Source organism: Canis lupus, chromosome 23 (genome assembly GCF_003254725.2).
Source record: "Canis lupus dingo isolate Sandy chromosome 23, ASM325472v2, whole genome shotgun sequence".
NCBI classification, from domain to species: domain Eukaryota; kingdom Metazoa; phylum Chordata; class Mammalia; order Carnivora; family Canidae; genus Canis; species Canis lupus.
The window spans coordinates 39179492-39194966 of NC_064265.1; the positions used below are offsets into that span (position 1 = coordinate 39179492).

General features: G+C 39.6%; 1 protein-coding gene and 1 long non-coding RNA gene across 29 annotated transcripts in view; one reads left to right on the top strand and one right to left on the bottom strand.

The window, feature by feature from the left end:
- Window positions 1–15475, bottom strand: part of SLC9A9 (solute carrier family 9 member A9) — a 654466-nt gene that overhangs the window by 301664 nt on the left and 337327 nt on the right. The window lies entirely within an intron of this gene.
- Window positions 12265–15475, top strand: part of LOC112661232 (uncharacterized) — a 70641-nt gene continuing 67430 nt past the window's right edge. For 3 of the 18 annotated variants that reach the window (XR_003137531.3, XR_003137525.3, XR_003137533.3), the window contains exons 1-3: window positions 12269–12519; window positions 13399–13512; window positions 14700–14984. This is a non-coding gene — a long non-coding RNA (uncharacterized LOC112661232). Of the gene's footprint in view, window positions 12520–12598; window positions 12931–13398; window positions 13513–14699; window positions 14985–15475 lie in introns of those variants that run through there. The other 15 variants (XR_004808402.2, XR_004808404.2, XR_003137534.3 and 12 more) reach the window with 10 other exon arrangements.

Here is a 15475-nt window from a genome sequence, read left to right on the forward strand (position 1 = left end):
CCCCCATCTCCACCTCTGCACTCCAGAAAAAATTTTCTCTGTCTTATTTTCCTGACCTTGAAGCATCATCATCACATCATTTGGCCATAACACTATGTATAATTTCCATTATTTATGAAACGTTTTCCTTTAAATCAGTTCATTTGTATTTGAATGCAAGAGCTTTTATTAAAGAATATTTATGAAGCCATAGATTTGATGTGCTAATTTTATTTCTTTTTAATACATATGAGATTATGTAACTATTACATTTGATAAAAAGTTAACCTGTGTGTCACCTACAATCACCTGGGTACCCGCATTGGTTCTCGGTCTGCATTTTGGGAGACATTCATTTCCTGGGCTCTGATCCCCACCCAGTAAGGGTACGGACAAACTTCATATACTTCCCTGTGATGTTTGATTTAACTTAAGGGAAAAGCTTAACTTCCCTTGTCTTATGAAGACGTGTCTGTTGAATTTGCTGCCCCTAAAACTCCCAGGATGAATGGGGTGGGTACCCAGTAGGGTCCTGGTGGGACATTAGGTGCAAGGTGTCGGGGGTGGGGGGCAGACAGGAATGAGCATAGAGAAGAGAAGAATTTGAGTCAAAAAACATTTTATTGAACATATACAAGGCATATCCAGGCACAGAGGCCTAAGATGTAGATGACAATGAGCTCTAGTCATGGTGCTAAGTGTGATTAGATAGATAACATCTAATGGTGCAAATGAGGCAAGAGTCACTATTTTAGATGAGAGGAGATGGCATTTGAGCAAGGAAGCAAGTCAACAGACAGTGATGGGAAGAGAGTACTTCAGGCAGTAGAAAGAGTGTAAGCAAAGGCAAGAAGGCAGATGGTTGAGGGCAGGCACTTCCAGGCAGAATTATATGGTTATGGTTGGAACACAGGGACCATGTATGTGGGCACCTATGGAGGTAGAGATGGGGAGATGACATCGCTCAGCTTTAAATTTCACATTAAACATATACAAAAATCCTCACATTTACATAACATTTTGTCCCCTTTATGCCTGCATTCTAACTTCATTTCATCCTGTAACATTTCTGCCAGGTAAACAGGGCAGGTATTTTCATCCTTCCTTTTCTTTCTTTTTTCTTTTATAAAACAAAGAAATGAAGAGAGAAATTAAGATCATAGAGCTATTGAGTTCAAAAATGTAGATTTGTTTCTTCCTTCAAAAAGTTATTTTGTTGGGAGGAAAACAGGGAAAACAAGAAGCCAGATCAGGAGAGTTGAGTAAGTGCTGCACTGATTGTAAACGCAGTAGAAGTTCAGGTACCAGAACCTTTAATTTCATCCCTGGACGGAACACAGGCAGCACCCTCCCTTGTGCAAAGATAGAGCAGATTGCACTGTATGGGGTGAGATCATCCTCTCCCCCATCTCACTAGATGACCAGACTCGGGGCTTCTCAGGGGAATCTGCTTTCAGGTCTGGCTCTCAGACTTAAGCTTTGCTGGGCCTGGCCTGTGTCTTTTTCCTCTTTGCATGTCCAGGACACACATTGGTGCCTGGCACATGGCAGGCCAAAAAGGATAATGGAATAAAGGCAGGATAACTGGAAAGTAGAAAGGAAAGAAAGAAGAAATGCAGGAAAGAAGGAGGTTTGCAGATCCTAGTCTTGAAACGAATCATCATATACAAGATTTTCTTTAGTAAGCAATGACTTTATATATTTATATTGTGTATTTATATATATAAATATATATTTATATTATATTTATAAGGTTCATCAGCTTAAACTGAAGGTGACACTTGAGATTCTTTAACTTGAGCTTAGTTAAGTGGCACCCCTACTGGATGTTCTGTAGGCAAAGCCCTCTGGCTTTTGATGAGGAGTGAGGTAAAGAAAGCAGGTAAAGAGGTCAGGGAGGTCGCATCTTTCCTGACTGCTAGGATTTAGGAAGCTATTCCTCTGGGCTCTAAATCCTGGTGAAGGAGGAATCTCCTTGGGCTCTGGTTTTCAGTTGCAACACTAAGCCTCTGGATTGTAGGGCAGCATCTGCAGAGGGTGCTTTCTGGAAACAAACAGGGGTTTGGGTAGTATATGCAGAGTTTGCCAACTTCAACCCAAGAAAGGAAGAAATAGCATTTTCCAGCAGTTGCAGACCTTTGGACTTGAAAAGAAAACATATCCTCCCTTGCACTGAGGGAGATGCTTGGACCATTTGTGGATGCAAACATGGGAAGGGAGAGAGGAGGAGAAGAGGAATTAGAGTTTCTGCTAACCTGTGTGGTGCTTGTTCTTTGGGACACTACTCATAGAGGTACTGTTTATAACACAAGCTGGTAAAGATGGATCTACAATCCCTATATTTCTGGAAAGAATATTTGAGTTAGATAAAACCAATATCCTTGAAAATGATATGAGCAGAAATACATAGCGGTGTTTAAATATTCATCTCATAAATTGGAAATAAGTCCAGGTTATTGATTCATTCTATTCAGGAATAGATTATTCAGCAAAAATGAGTTTGATGATAGTATATTGTATCCGTTCTCAGAAATAAATGTGTGCAGCATCTTTTATTCACAATTTTTGAAATGGATGAAATATCCTCAATTCCTTTGATGAAAGCAACATGAATCAGGATTGTGTTGCTCACTGTATCATTTAAGATTCATAGACAGGATCGCAACTCCAGTTTCTCAATAACCAATTTTTTTCATCTTTATGATGTTCCTTCAGGGAACTTACCTAGCATCTCAGATAGTATTAAGAGCATATAATCTGAATCTGGGATCTGGGTTCAAATTTCAATTCTGCTACTTACTGCCTGTGTGACCTCGAGCAAGTTTACTTAAATTATATGCAACTTGGTTTCCTATAAAATGAGGATGATAACAGTAGTAACTATCACAGAAGCTGCTACAAGAATTCAATGAATTAATGTTTATAAAACACTTGAAGTGGCACCTGTAACATAGTAGGAATTAGACAAGCATTTCTTAAGTAAATCATCCTTCTTCAAATAACCCATTCCTCCTCCTGCTCTTCCTCCTTCCTTTCTCTTTTTCTCTCTTTTGAACTGAGAGTTTGGTTTATTTCTAAAACAAGCATCTCAAACTAGATGATGTCCAATCAGCACCTCAACTGAAACAGAATTGAGGTGTCATTACCTGTCTCTCTTATACCCTGACTGGACTGATCTGGTCTAGGATTGCTGAGTGTCAGGGACCATTTGATCTTACAAATTGTCGTTTTGTTTTGTTTTGTTTTTTTTGTGGAATGGTGTATGATGCCTATGCTCAATAAATGCTAGTGATGAAGAAGAAGAAGAAGAGGAAGAAGAAGAAGAAGAAGATGAAGAAGAAGAAGAAGAAGAGGAAAAAAGAAAGAAATAAGAAAAAGAGGAATAAAAGAAGAAGGTAATGCAATTATGCTGGAAATGAAAATGATAAAATGCAGGTTAAGTGTTCTATAAATGGTACCACCATCACTGCCACCAATGCCATCTCCTCCGTGACTCATGACTCTGGCTTTCTTCCCATTCTGGGTCCTACCAAGTCTTCTCTCTCCTGGTTCTTACAATCTTTATGAAGGTCATTCGATTTCTAACACCATCCACTTTGTTATTTTTCACTGCTACTGCTAAAATATTTTGCCTCATACTTATTCACTTAAATTACTCAACAACAGCCAGCTTTGGGCAGCTGTTCTTTCATTATGACGCTGTCCTCTGATTGGTCCTCTCAGCTCCCACAGTCTACTCTCCATCCCGGGTGCCTGACTGGGACAACCTGCTTCTCCTAGTCCCTAGTCTAGTCTCAATTCTTTTGTGAGCATGAAATCAATGTCCCTCTAAAACTTTCAAAAGGAAAGTATTAAGCAAACACATTGTAATCATTTCAGATGATTTATTAATGTAATCATTAAAGAAAAAAATAAGAAAATGACTACTATAGCCAAAGATGTACAAAAGGACCTACTATTTTCTTTGCCAAATCCTTAATCCCTAACAAAAAAAATTCTAACTGCTGGCACCAGTTTATTAAAGAATTCCTGATTAGTTGGGATTATATATAAAGTGGTTTATTTCATTTTTTTCCAATTACTGCTTCCAGCTGTACTATGTCGAATCCTTCTTTATGGGGGTATGTAGTTCCACTAATGATGTCTTAGCCAAATTCCATTATTCAATTCCTTTCGGTTGTTAAGACTTGGTAGAGTCTAGCTTAAAACCTAAATCTTCAAAGCAGGATTGATTCTTCTTCTCCCTACAGAATATTATAGAGCATCAGGCAGGATGACTTGGAAGGGAGGAGAGGCAGGAGCGGTGTTCCTCCAAGTCTCTTCTGAGCACCTATGTCCCCTGTCATAGGAGACACGGGGCGGAGGGGGGGGGGTGTCCAGCTGGTTCCTGCTCAGTCCCTCTCTTAGAGGCCTCTGCTGACACAGTAGCACCTCCATTTTGCTGAGAACTGCCTCACAGGGACCACTCAATCTTCCATCTGCCCTGCCAGCTATGTGTATTCCCAGTCCTTTCCTATGGCTTATAGATCAGGGGCCGTCTGGGCAGCATGGTGGCTCTCACCCTTCTTTTGAATTCCAGCCCTTTTATTGGGCCATGGACCACTGTGCCAGTTCACTTTGACCACTCCCTAAACACACAGAGCCTTCATGTCCTGCTGACACAGACTGCTCCAACTGATTCCTTTTAGAAATCTCTAGGCCAGTCCCCATGTTCTTGTGTACTCCCACTCCAAGAAACCACATCTAAGAATTCCCTTCCTTTACTTTCTTTTGAGAGGGCTTTAGCCTCTTTTCTCCACTGGGGAATGAACTGGCAAGGCCTCTTTTGCAGGCAGCCTCAGCCTACTGGGTGGTTCCTTCCAGTACAGTCCCTTCCACTTGACTTAGGATAGAAGAAGCACCCCCTTGGATAAAGGGAACAGCTTGACACCTCAAACACTGTAGTCTTTCCAAGGATGACCCCACTCCTCCCCATCCCTTTCATATACCAATTTGAGTCAAGAGAGATGGTGGGGAGGTTGAGGGAAATGAGGCTGATTCTGTTGCCAATTAAGCTAGTTGGGAGGTGAGGCGTTAACTGCTAGAGAAAGCTGCTGCTCTTTTTAGTATGGAGTCATTTATCAGCTTTTGTTTTCAGCTTTGCTCCCCAAACCCAACTTGGCAAACAGGAAAAGGCCCACAGGATGACACAGCTTATGACCTTTATGTCAGGTTGCTTCTAGTTTTCTTCTCCCTATCTAGAGTTGTTTCCTCATTTTTAAGAAGAAATACAACATAGAGGGGAAATGAAAATTGGTAAAAGCTCCTCTGTTTAGTTGGCCCTGAGTGTCATAGGTAAGAAACAAAGTAGAAGAAAACTAATTACAGTGCTATTTTGTGTTTAAAAAATGTTTTGTCCTGAAAAAAAAAAAAAAAAAAAAAACCAGAAACAAGTGGATCCTTATCTATTATTTATCTTTTAATAACTATACCAACCTGCCCTTTCTCAAGAAGTTGCTTAATTATGAATAAGGAATTGATTTTTATGGGGCCAAGAATTGTGTGTACACATTGGAATTCATTCTGGCATCTGCCTGCCCATTATTCTGGCTTATGTTCTGCCAAAAGCCAATGAAGCTCTGTTAAGAGAACCTGCTGTAAAACATAATGACTTCAGGAATTGGGGGCATTCCAGGCACCCTGGGAGGTTAGAAGAGCTGCCTCTTAATAATAAGAGGTTCTGGCCAGAAGTTCCTCTGAGCTTCAGTTAGAACCGTTGGGCTTCACCTTCCCAAGGGCCAACAACCCTGCAGGGTGGAGAGCCATGTTTGCAGAGGGCACATTAATAACTCTTTCAGCTTCTGGAGGACCATTTAGTTAATGACTTTGCTCCCTGAGATTCCAAATTCATACCAAGGTGTGATTTTCCAAATCCTTGACAAATTTCATTTTGCCATTTTGACATCTGACACAAGAGAAAAAGACAAGGGGAATTCTGTGGCAAGTATGAATTGGTGTGTCATAGCTGCCCCCAGAATAACATAGCCTCATGCTACATGTACTGATTCACACCATCAACAAATACTTACTACTCATCTACTATGTTCAGATATTTTTCTAAGCACTAAAGATCAAGTAGCAACACAACAAAGCTTCTAATTTCACGTTTCTTACATTCCAGTAGAGAAAATAACATAAAAAATAGCTAAGCAGATAAATATATGATTTAATGAGAGAGATTGAAAAGAAACAAAGCAGTATGAGGGGATGGGATACAAAGTGATAGGGGAACTGCTTTAGTTAGTGTGGTCAAGAAAGTCTTCTCTGAGAAAGATTATTAAGTGGAGTCCTGAATCAAAAGAACTAGAGTGAGCTTTCTAGACCCTCTGCTTTCTAGCTAGCACTTGCTCGGTGGGTCTGAGTTGCTGCAAGGCGGCAATGTGGCTGGAGCGAAATGAATGGGGGAAGAGTGATGGGAGATAGGGCTGGAGATAGGGCTTGGGCCAGGTCTTATGGAAGCTTTCAGGCTATTTTTAGGTCTTAAGATATTCTTCTAGGGATAAACAGGCAGCCACTGGAGGGCTTGCAATTGGGGAGAGCTGTAGTATGAAATATTTTAGATGAAGTCTGTGTCAATAAAGTAGAAGAAATTGAACAGGAGACAGCGTGGTCCCATTGTATGTATTCCCCAATGGCTGAGGCAGACCAGATCTCTCTTCATCAGTCTAGATGCCATCATCTAAATGAGACCTGACAAACCACAGCAAACCACAGGAGAAGGAGTAGGGTGGTGAGAGGAAGATGGAAGGAAGGAGGAGAGTTTAAAGGGCAGATGAATTTAGTAGAAATAGTTTCAGTAAGCATTTGTAATGTAGTCGAGGACTGGCCTTGTTTTTTGGGTTCCAGAGGCAAGCTATGGCCCAAAACTAAAAACACCATAGGGAGAAAGATTTCAACTTCATATATTATTTCAAAATTTACTAATTTTTAGATCCGATGCAAAAGGAAATGGGTACTAGGAAAAGGTAGTGAGTTCTCTGTCCTTGGAGATACTTAAGCATAGATGAAAGAATTACTTTCCAGGGTGCTATGGAGAAATTCCATGCACTATATGTTGGATAATGTGGCCTCTAGGAAATTCTCACCCCAAGAGTTACTGATTCACTACGTATTTTTCCAACTTCCTTCAGGAATATCAGAAGAGGGATGTAGGGTGCTTTGCTTTCTGTGCTAACCCAAATCCTGCCATTAGAAATGGCTGAACACTCAGTGAGTAAGGAGCAGTACTTTACTGCAATGGGGACACAATGAAGGCACAAATGATTTAGGCTGGAGCTGGGTTGATAATGACATCAAGAACAGTTACAAATTTCAGCATGGAATAAAGCCTTTGACAGATTCCTAAGTGGCTCTGCTCCATTAAGTTCCAACTTTAAGGTGACAAAGAGATCCCTGAGTTTAAAATTGGTTAAAAGGGAAGAAGAGTTAAAGGAGGTTTGTTATGAATTATGTGTGCATTTTCTTTGAAAGGACATCTTAAATTACTTTGCAATTTAGTCTGAAAAGTCTTGTCAGAATTGAATTAGTCTGTGGGCTTTGAGAAAATTTTCTCTAACACCTCATATTGAGAGGGAAGTGAATTTGAGATAGTCTTAAAGATAAAAGTAACTTGCAAATACTCTTCTTTTATTTTGTTTTCTTTCTTTCTTTCCTGAGACAGAAACAGAAATTTGAATCCCACTACTATGAGACTTTTTAAAAGAGAGAGAGAGAGACTAATTCTTATGACCTAATGGGAATTTCAACCCTTTCTCTTACTTTTCAGTTCCTTTAATCATCACTAATGAAATCTTAGCTCCAAAGAGTACTGTGATCTGTGAAACTTTTAGTCATAATAGATATTAAAAACAGATATAGAAAAGTAGGTTAATAGCCACTAAAGATGGAAATCTAGTTAAAATTAAAATATAATCATTAACAGGTGCAAGCAGGATCAAATATTAATCCCCCATGTTGAAATGAAGAAGGGGGTCAGGTGCTCCAACATTTATTCAGCCCTCAAAATACTTACTATTTCCTGTATTTTTACTATGGAGCATTCACTATGTGTCAAGAACTATGGTAAGCAGTTTTACAAACTCATCTGATTTATCATCACAGGATCCCCTAAAGTAGGTGGTATTGTGATTTCCATTTTATAGATGAGGGAACTATGGCTTAGATTGAGTAACTTCATATGTATCATCTCATTCAATCTTTCTAACAATCTAATGAAGAAAGTATTTGCATTTGATATACACAAACTCATAGAAGGTAAATCATTTGTCCAAGGTAACTCACTAGTCAATGGAGCAGCAGATATTCAACTCAGATCTCATCAATTGCAAGTCTATGTACAGTGCAGGCTAGAAAGTGGGAACATCAGGATCTATCACCAAGTGTGCCCACAGCTAAATAACTCAGCAAACATTTCATCTTTATAGGAACAAAGAAAAGATCACTCTTCAGAGTTTAAGATTTTGGGAACTTTAGGTATAATTTGTCAGAAAAAAAAATTGTATTTGTTCGTATATCCATTTCAATATGAAGAGTTTTACTGACAACCTGGTACTACTTCTGGGCCAAGATTTTTTCATGGAGGCCACTCTTCCATATTAAATGGCTTTAATATCTTGGCATTCACATTAACACCAGTTCAGCTCCATCATCCTATGTGGTTGATCACTCTGTGCTCCCACATGCTAAGTTCTGTCTCTATAGTAATTACTTATCTGTATCTCAGGGTCTTCACCTGAAAAATGGTGATGACAATTATGCCTCCTTCACAGAGTGGGGATTAACTGTATCAATATGTGTACAATGCTTCTACCTGGAACATAGAAAGCACTCCATAAATGCTAGCTGCTATTATTGTTGTTACTGTTATATGTATTAGTATTATTATTGGAATGATTGCTTTATCTTTCACCATTTGCTCAAAAAAAATCGATAAAAACTAAGCTCTATTTCTTGGAAGATGGGAGTCATTTAGGAATTCCAATTAGTGTGTCAGAACATTATAAGAATCTTTTGGGGGTGAAATGAGCAATACATTTAGAGTTAGATCAAATACTGAATTCATCTTTTTCTTAATGAGGCCTGTAGAGCAGAAGGCTACTAGCATAGTATCAAACAAGGAGATGCATGTAAATTGTTAACAATAGCTAAGCACAAAAGATCCATGGTTGTCTTGCAAATCCAATGAAGCTGAACTTCTAGCAGCCTAGCCAGAGAAGGGGACAGAAAGGTAGACATACCACAGAAATCCTGTTGCTATACCTAAGGCAAAAAATGTTCGTGAACAGAGGGTGTCTAATGAAGTTGTGTCGGATTGAGGATTAGCAACAATCAAGGAAAAATCATGAAACCAATGGAGTTTGCTTTTATGGCGATCACCAGTACACAGCTCACCGCATGCTACATAGAGATAAAGAAGAATCTGAAAACAGGCACTTGTTTGCCTTGGGGCCTGCAGTGTTTCAGGCATGCTGCATGCGGAGGACAGAGACGTGGCTGAATGAAATGCTAGTTTCCTCTGGCTGGGTCAAAGGACTTTTCATAGACAATGGGCTGCCTTCCTAATCTGAGTGTCTTTTATTCCCACATTACACAGATCCCACTCCCATTATAAACCATTTCCTGAGACAGACTGAGTTTTACCTAACGACAGGCAACTCCTGGAAATTACTTGCACAGGTTGGCTCACTCCCCCAGACCCTTCCCTGTTCTTCCATTTATTAATAATTAAGTGAGTCTCTGGGCCCCAAATCACAAATCAATTTAATTAAGAATCTGCACCCATCTCTCTAGAGCTAAATACAATTTTGCTTGAGTTTTAGGGTATCTCTGGGGGCAAAGCCCATAGTTACCTTCTTAAACTAATGTATTTTACCAAGTTAGTTGCCTCACTGCCACAGATTTTAGTTTTGTGTTTGAAGCATGAAACCTACAGACCAACAAGTTCTACCAAATAGAGTTTTGCTTCTACATAATGTTTTTATATTACATTACACACATCTAGCAGTTGTTATCAAGTGGATATTACAGAATGCTTAAGTTTCACAGAAGAGTCATTTCTGAGAGTAGATCTTCAGGACACGACTTTATCTGGGATAAGAATGTGGACTTTGAGGTATATTTGAATTTCAAATTAATACAACTTGTAAGAATTAAGAGATTCCTAACTCAAGCAATTAATAGGCTTCTCCTACCCCATGCAGTAAAGATAGTTACAAGATATGGAGTCAGAAGCCAAACATAGGATGAACACTTCATTTACCAAGGCCTTTGCTGAGCTGGGGAGGAGTATAAGCTACTGTGCCAGTAGCTAGAGCCCTGGGTCCTGAAGTAGTCTTGAAGTATCAGGAGAATGGTTTTTGCACATCTAGGCAGAGAATAGCTCAGAGGCTTGGGAAACATGCAAGCCAGATGATACCCTCAGAGATTGGGGCAAAGGGAGGTCAGGGGAAGGCTTCACACTAGAACCAGGTAAGCAAGCCATAGTAAGTAAGTAAACAACCAGCAAGGTGGCGAGGAAATCAATGATTCATGAGTCCAGAGATGAATGTGAACCCAACATAAATCCACACATGCACTTTTCTGGAAAGGAATTCCTTAACTTTCGTCAAGTTCTCCATTTAGTTCATGACCTCAAAAAGGTTAAAAAACCACTGAAGCTTGGGTACACATATTCTGATGGCGGAACAAGGAGGGGTAGTTAAAATCTGAGTCAAATAGTGATCTCCAGAAGGTAAGACAAGAGGGAGAATCAGATAACCATCTCAAGGCACAGGAGCACCTTGGTAATGGAGGAAACTTATATCTAAGTCATGACCTTTTTGAACACACATCCTGCTGGGGCAGGGGCTGTATATGGCTGCTCTGGACTAGCAGGTAATGTACAGAAGAACACAAGTGAGTAACGACAGGTCAGAAAGAGTGACAATTCTTGACATCTCAGTATATGTGGATGGAAAGTTGAGGTTTTGAGAGTTATATTTGCACAGGTAGTGAATAACAGAGTTAGGAACCATAGCAGGTAACACCATGAAGCGTAAGTTACATGTGGCCTGGATCAATCCTTCTTTCTATTCATGAGTGAGCTTATGTCAACTTTATGTATTCAATGCATCTAAAGTCACATGCCAGTATTCACTGTCACCACTACTACCAGCACTTGGCTTTCTGTAGGTCAACCAGAACATGTGGGGCAAGTAGGCTTGGTTCAATGTGCCCATGACAAGATCTTCAATGGTTGTCTTTGTTTATGTGTTACCAGAACAAATGGGAGAAATAAGCTGTTGCTCCCTCAGAAATTTGGAGGAAGAATGTCCCTTGAGGGCTAAATTATGAAATAACTAGTAACACCATGGTAATAAAAAGCATTAGGGATACAGATGACTGTTCAGAAATGGGTTAAAACTAGTCAATTTTTCCTATATATATATTTTTTAAGATTTTATTTATTCATGAGAGACAGAGAGAGGGAGAGACAGAAACACAGGCAGAAGGAGAAGCAGGCTCCATGCAGAGAGCCTGATGTGAGACTTGATCCCAGGACTACAGGAGCACGTCCTGAGCTGAAGGCAGATGCTCAACCGCTGAGCCATCCAGGCGTCCCTTTCCTATAGTTTTTAAGAGAAGAAGCATGTAGCCAAGGTGGGTCAGAAGGAGAAGAGAATTCCTCTTCTATCCACTTAATGGGTATGCTACCAGCTGGTGTTGAACTGCACTTCTTGGGACTAAGGTTACATAGAAATTACAAAGTCTTTGAGAAAAAGGAGAGAATTCAATAATTATACCTCACTGTCTCCTCTGGATTAAGTATATTCATTAGATTCTTATTCAAACATATTACCACCTTCTTGGTAAATTCCAGTTTTTAAAAATGCCTCAGGGCCATTGTTAGAAAGCTGCCAAATGGAACAGAGGTGAGCCAGTGATAGGAGAGGAGAATGCCATTTAAATAAAAGTAATAGAGGACTGTAGCTGCTTTCATATTCATTAACCGTGTGTGTGTTTGTGTGTATGTGTGTGTGTGTGTGTGTGAGAGAGAGAGAGAGAGAGAGAGAGAGAGAAAGAGAAAAGCTCCAAAAAAATCACGCTGAGGAATAGTGAAATCCCTGTTTTTGTGTGTGAAAAGCCTGCTGTAGCACTTAATGCTAATGAAACTTCATCAGGAGGATGTCGGTGCATAATTGGAGATTATGATACCATAAATGCTTATGAAATGTGCTGGTAAAGGTCTAGATAACATGGTAACATCATCATAGGAAAAGTATGATAATCCCCGCAAACCTGATGTCAGAATTTGGGGACTATGATGAAACGGAAGGTCTAGGGAAACCAGACAATTGTCTCTGCCATTTATTGCCTTGGAATTTCCTGACAAACCTTGGCTCTGAGACCAAACAGTCTGTGTAGGTGGCAGTGAGAGGAAGGAGGGCATTGGTTCTGCTCAATTATTTACATTGAAAATGTTCAGCCTTTAAAATTCTGGATTTTTAAAAAAGAACTTAAGCAGTAAGTTACCAAAATGATGAGAAAGAGAAAAAATAATTTTCGGTTTTCGAATCATAATAGAATAAACTAGTAAGAATATAAAAAGACAGTTTGTTGGTAAATTGAGCGATCAGTCTGTGCAATGCCAGCTTAATTTTAGAGTCTTAAATAGTGAATTTGGAAGGCCTGTATGGTCTGTTTCTGCAATATGTTCAGTGTTAAAATTCTCTTGGGCTTTGTACTTTCTATATTGCAATGTTAATAGCTGCTGTTTATCGAAGGTCTCTTGCAAGACAGAACTGTGATAGGCATTTTGTATACCTTAGTTGTAATCTTCACAATAATCCCAAAGGAGAGATAATATTATCTATGAATTTCAAAGAGAAATTGAGGAAATTGAGGAAGGTAAAGCTACGTGGCCAAAGTCATGCGGTGAGTAGGTGGTAGGACTGGCATTACCATCCAGTTCCAAACCTCCTTATGTTGCCCTCACTCTTGCTGCCACCCAGTAAACTGTATGTTGGCAAGTTTGTACATCAGCAAAAGGTTAGTTATATGTGGTGGTCCCAATGGGTAAGTGCTTCCCTTAGGTAGTCTCTACTGGTGAGTTCTTTAAACTGTCTGGTTTAACTCGCATCTACATATTTCATTAGTTCTTTCTTTGTGTATTTATTTAATAGTAAACCAGCAAAAGATAAAAATAAAAATAAAAAGTGGCCCCAAGAGCAACTGAAACTGAAGTGGAACAGGGTTGCTTTCCTCCAGACTTTCCTCTAGGCTTAACAAAATGTTTATGTTTGAAGGGTAGAGTGTTTTGCTTGCTATCTGGCAGGAAGTTGCATATCTGTTCTTGGCTGCTACCAAATTTTACAAATAATTAAAACATTATTTTTCTACCAGAGTGGAATGTATTGCCAAAAGGTGACTCCTCTGGGAGCAAAATGATGGGAATCTATACCACCAAAGTGAACTTGGGGACATCTAGACTGGCTGTCACCAGAAATGGGAGTCTTGGTAAGTTCTCTTTGAGCTGATTTGTGCTTCGAAAAATGCAAGAGTTTGGGGCAGTGGTTCCTCCTGACCTAAGCACACTAACAAAGGCCTTAAGTACAGCTGGTGGACCTGATGCTTCCCTCCTCCCCCAGCAGAACCATATTCCCTTGGCTCAGAGGTGGTTCAGCAAAATTGGAAATATTTATTAAATGAGAAATTAATTATATTAAGATACATGTTATGCCAGATGGTGATCTCTTCTCTACCAACAACTCTTACCAAACATCTGCCTAAGGCTACTATATCCAGGCAGATGTACTGACTTCTTATGAAGAGACTGATTATCTCCCTTCATTGCTGCATTCCTTTCAATGTTTCCCCTCCTGCATCGGAATTTAAATCAGCACATCCCTCATTCTTGCCTAGTTTAGGGAAAATAAAGTCATTTAGAATTGCATTTCTCTTAGCTCTCTCAACTAAGATGTGATGCAATACCATGAATAAATTGATTAGGGCAGTGTGGGTAGTGTAGAAATGAGACAGAGAGAGAGAAAGAGAGAGAGAGAGAAAGAGAGAAGGTCAGGTCTTATGAAACTCGTATTTATTGACTGAAAAACTAACACTGATTGCCAGGGCAAGTGACAATGTGGAATAAATGTGGGCAATCAAAGAGCAATGAAGACTTCTCTGGAAAGATTCCATCAAGTGGTATTCTAATCTGAAATTCTGGCTTATTTGTGTGTAACAATTTCTTGGTTGGCTTAAATGGGAGACAAACTTGGCAGCAGCAAAGAGGGAGATGGGATATACTGCTTACTGCACAATATATTCTAATATGCTACCTTGTCCTTTAGTAAGATAAAACAATCCCTGCGGCTGAACTTAAAGAGGGAAGGTTTTTTGGTTCTTAGTCATTTTCTGGAATAGGATGAGAAGGAGCCTTTTGCAATATGTTTACTATAGCCCAGGGCAAAAACTTTCTCCATGGGCTTCTTTGCTTCTTCTGAGTGATGGGAGGAAAATAATCCAGGACACAACATAGTTCAGTGAAGTTTGGATGAAATATCATTTTGGTGGAAAAATATACACTCTAAAGTTTTAGGGCGCACAACCAAAAATATATGGGATAAGTTTTACTTAAGGGATTTGAACCTTGTGAGAGAGAATTATCCAATATTGACATCACTTTTTTGTTCCCTCATTATTAGATACTTCCTGTCGAATTACCTGGCTGCTTCCATCAAGGATATGATCTATGAGATTGTTAAAATGATATGACATCATGCTTAGGGAATATGGAAGACTCATTCAAAACTCCGTGTACAGAACTCTCCCAACAATGTATAAAGTCTTGAATACATGTCATGGCAAAACCTTTCTTCAATAGCCTTCCTCACCACTCTCCTTCTTAAAGCTCAGCAAAAAGAAAGTGCCAGAAGCCTATTTAGCATGAGCCCATGAAAGATGTTACTTATCTCAGAACTGAGTTAAAGGTAAACTGCAGCTTATTCTTAAACTATTACACACTTACTGACTGAGATGGGAGCAAATTGGTTTCTATAGTCTCAAATTTAGAGGTTCCTCAGAGCTCAAAGAAAGGTGTGGTGCTGAAAGAAGCAGAAAAACTGGCTTCAATTAATTCTAATCATAACTGTTATTGCTGAGAAGCGATTCCGTTCAGAGTGGTCTATGGAGGGGGAGGTTGAAAGCAACGAGCACTGCCCTCCCTAGAATCCCAGTATTGAGAGCCAGTAATGAACAGTTGGATTTTAACTCAGGGCCCACAGATCAAAGGCTCCATTTCTGCCTACCAATTCCCTGAGCTCTCCAGTTCCCTAGTAAATTTCTTTTGAACATATTCTCATACCTTATTATATTTTAAAAATGGAAATGTTAGTGGGAAAAATCCACTTCATTGTGAGGGACACATTACTCTGAGAGCATAGCTTTCCCCACAAATATCAGCGTCACTTCCACTGCTCTG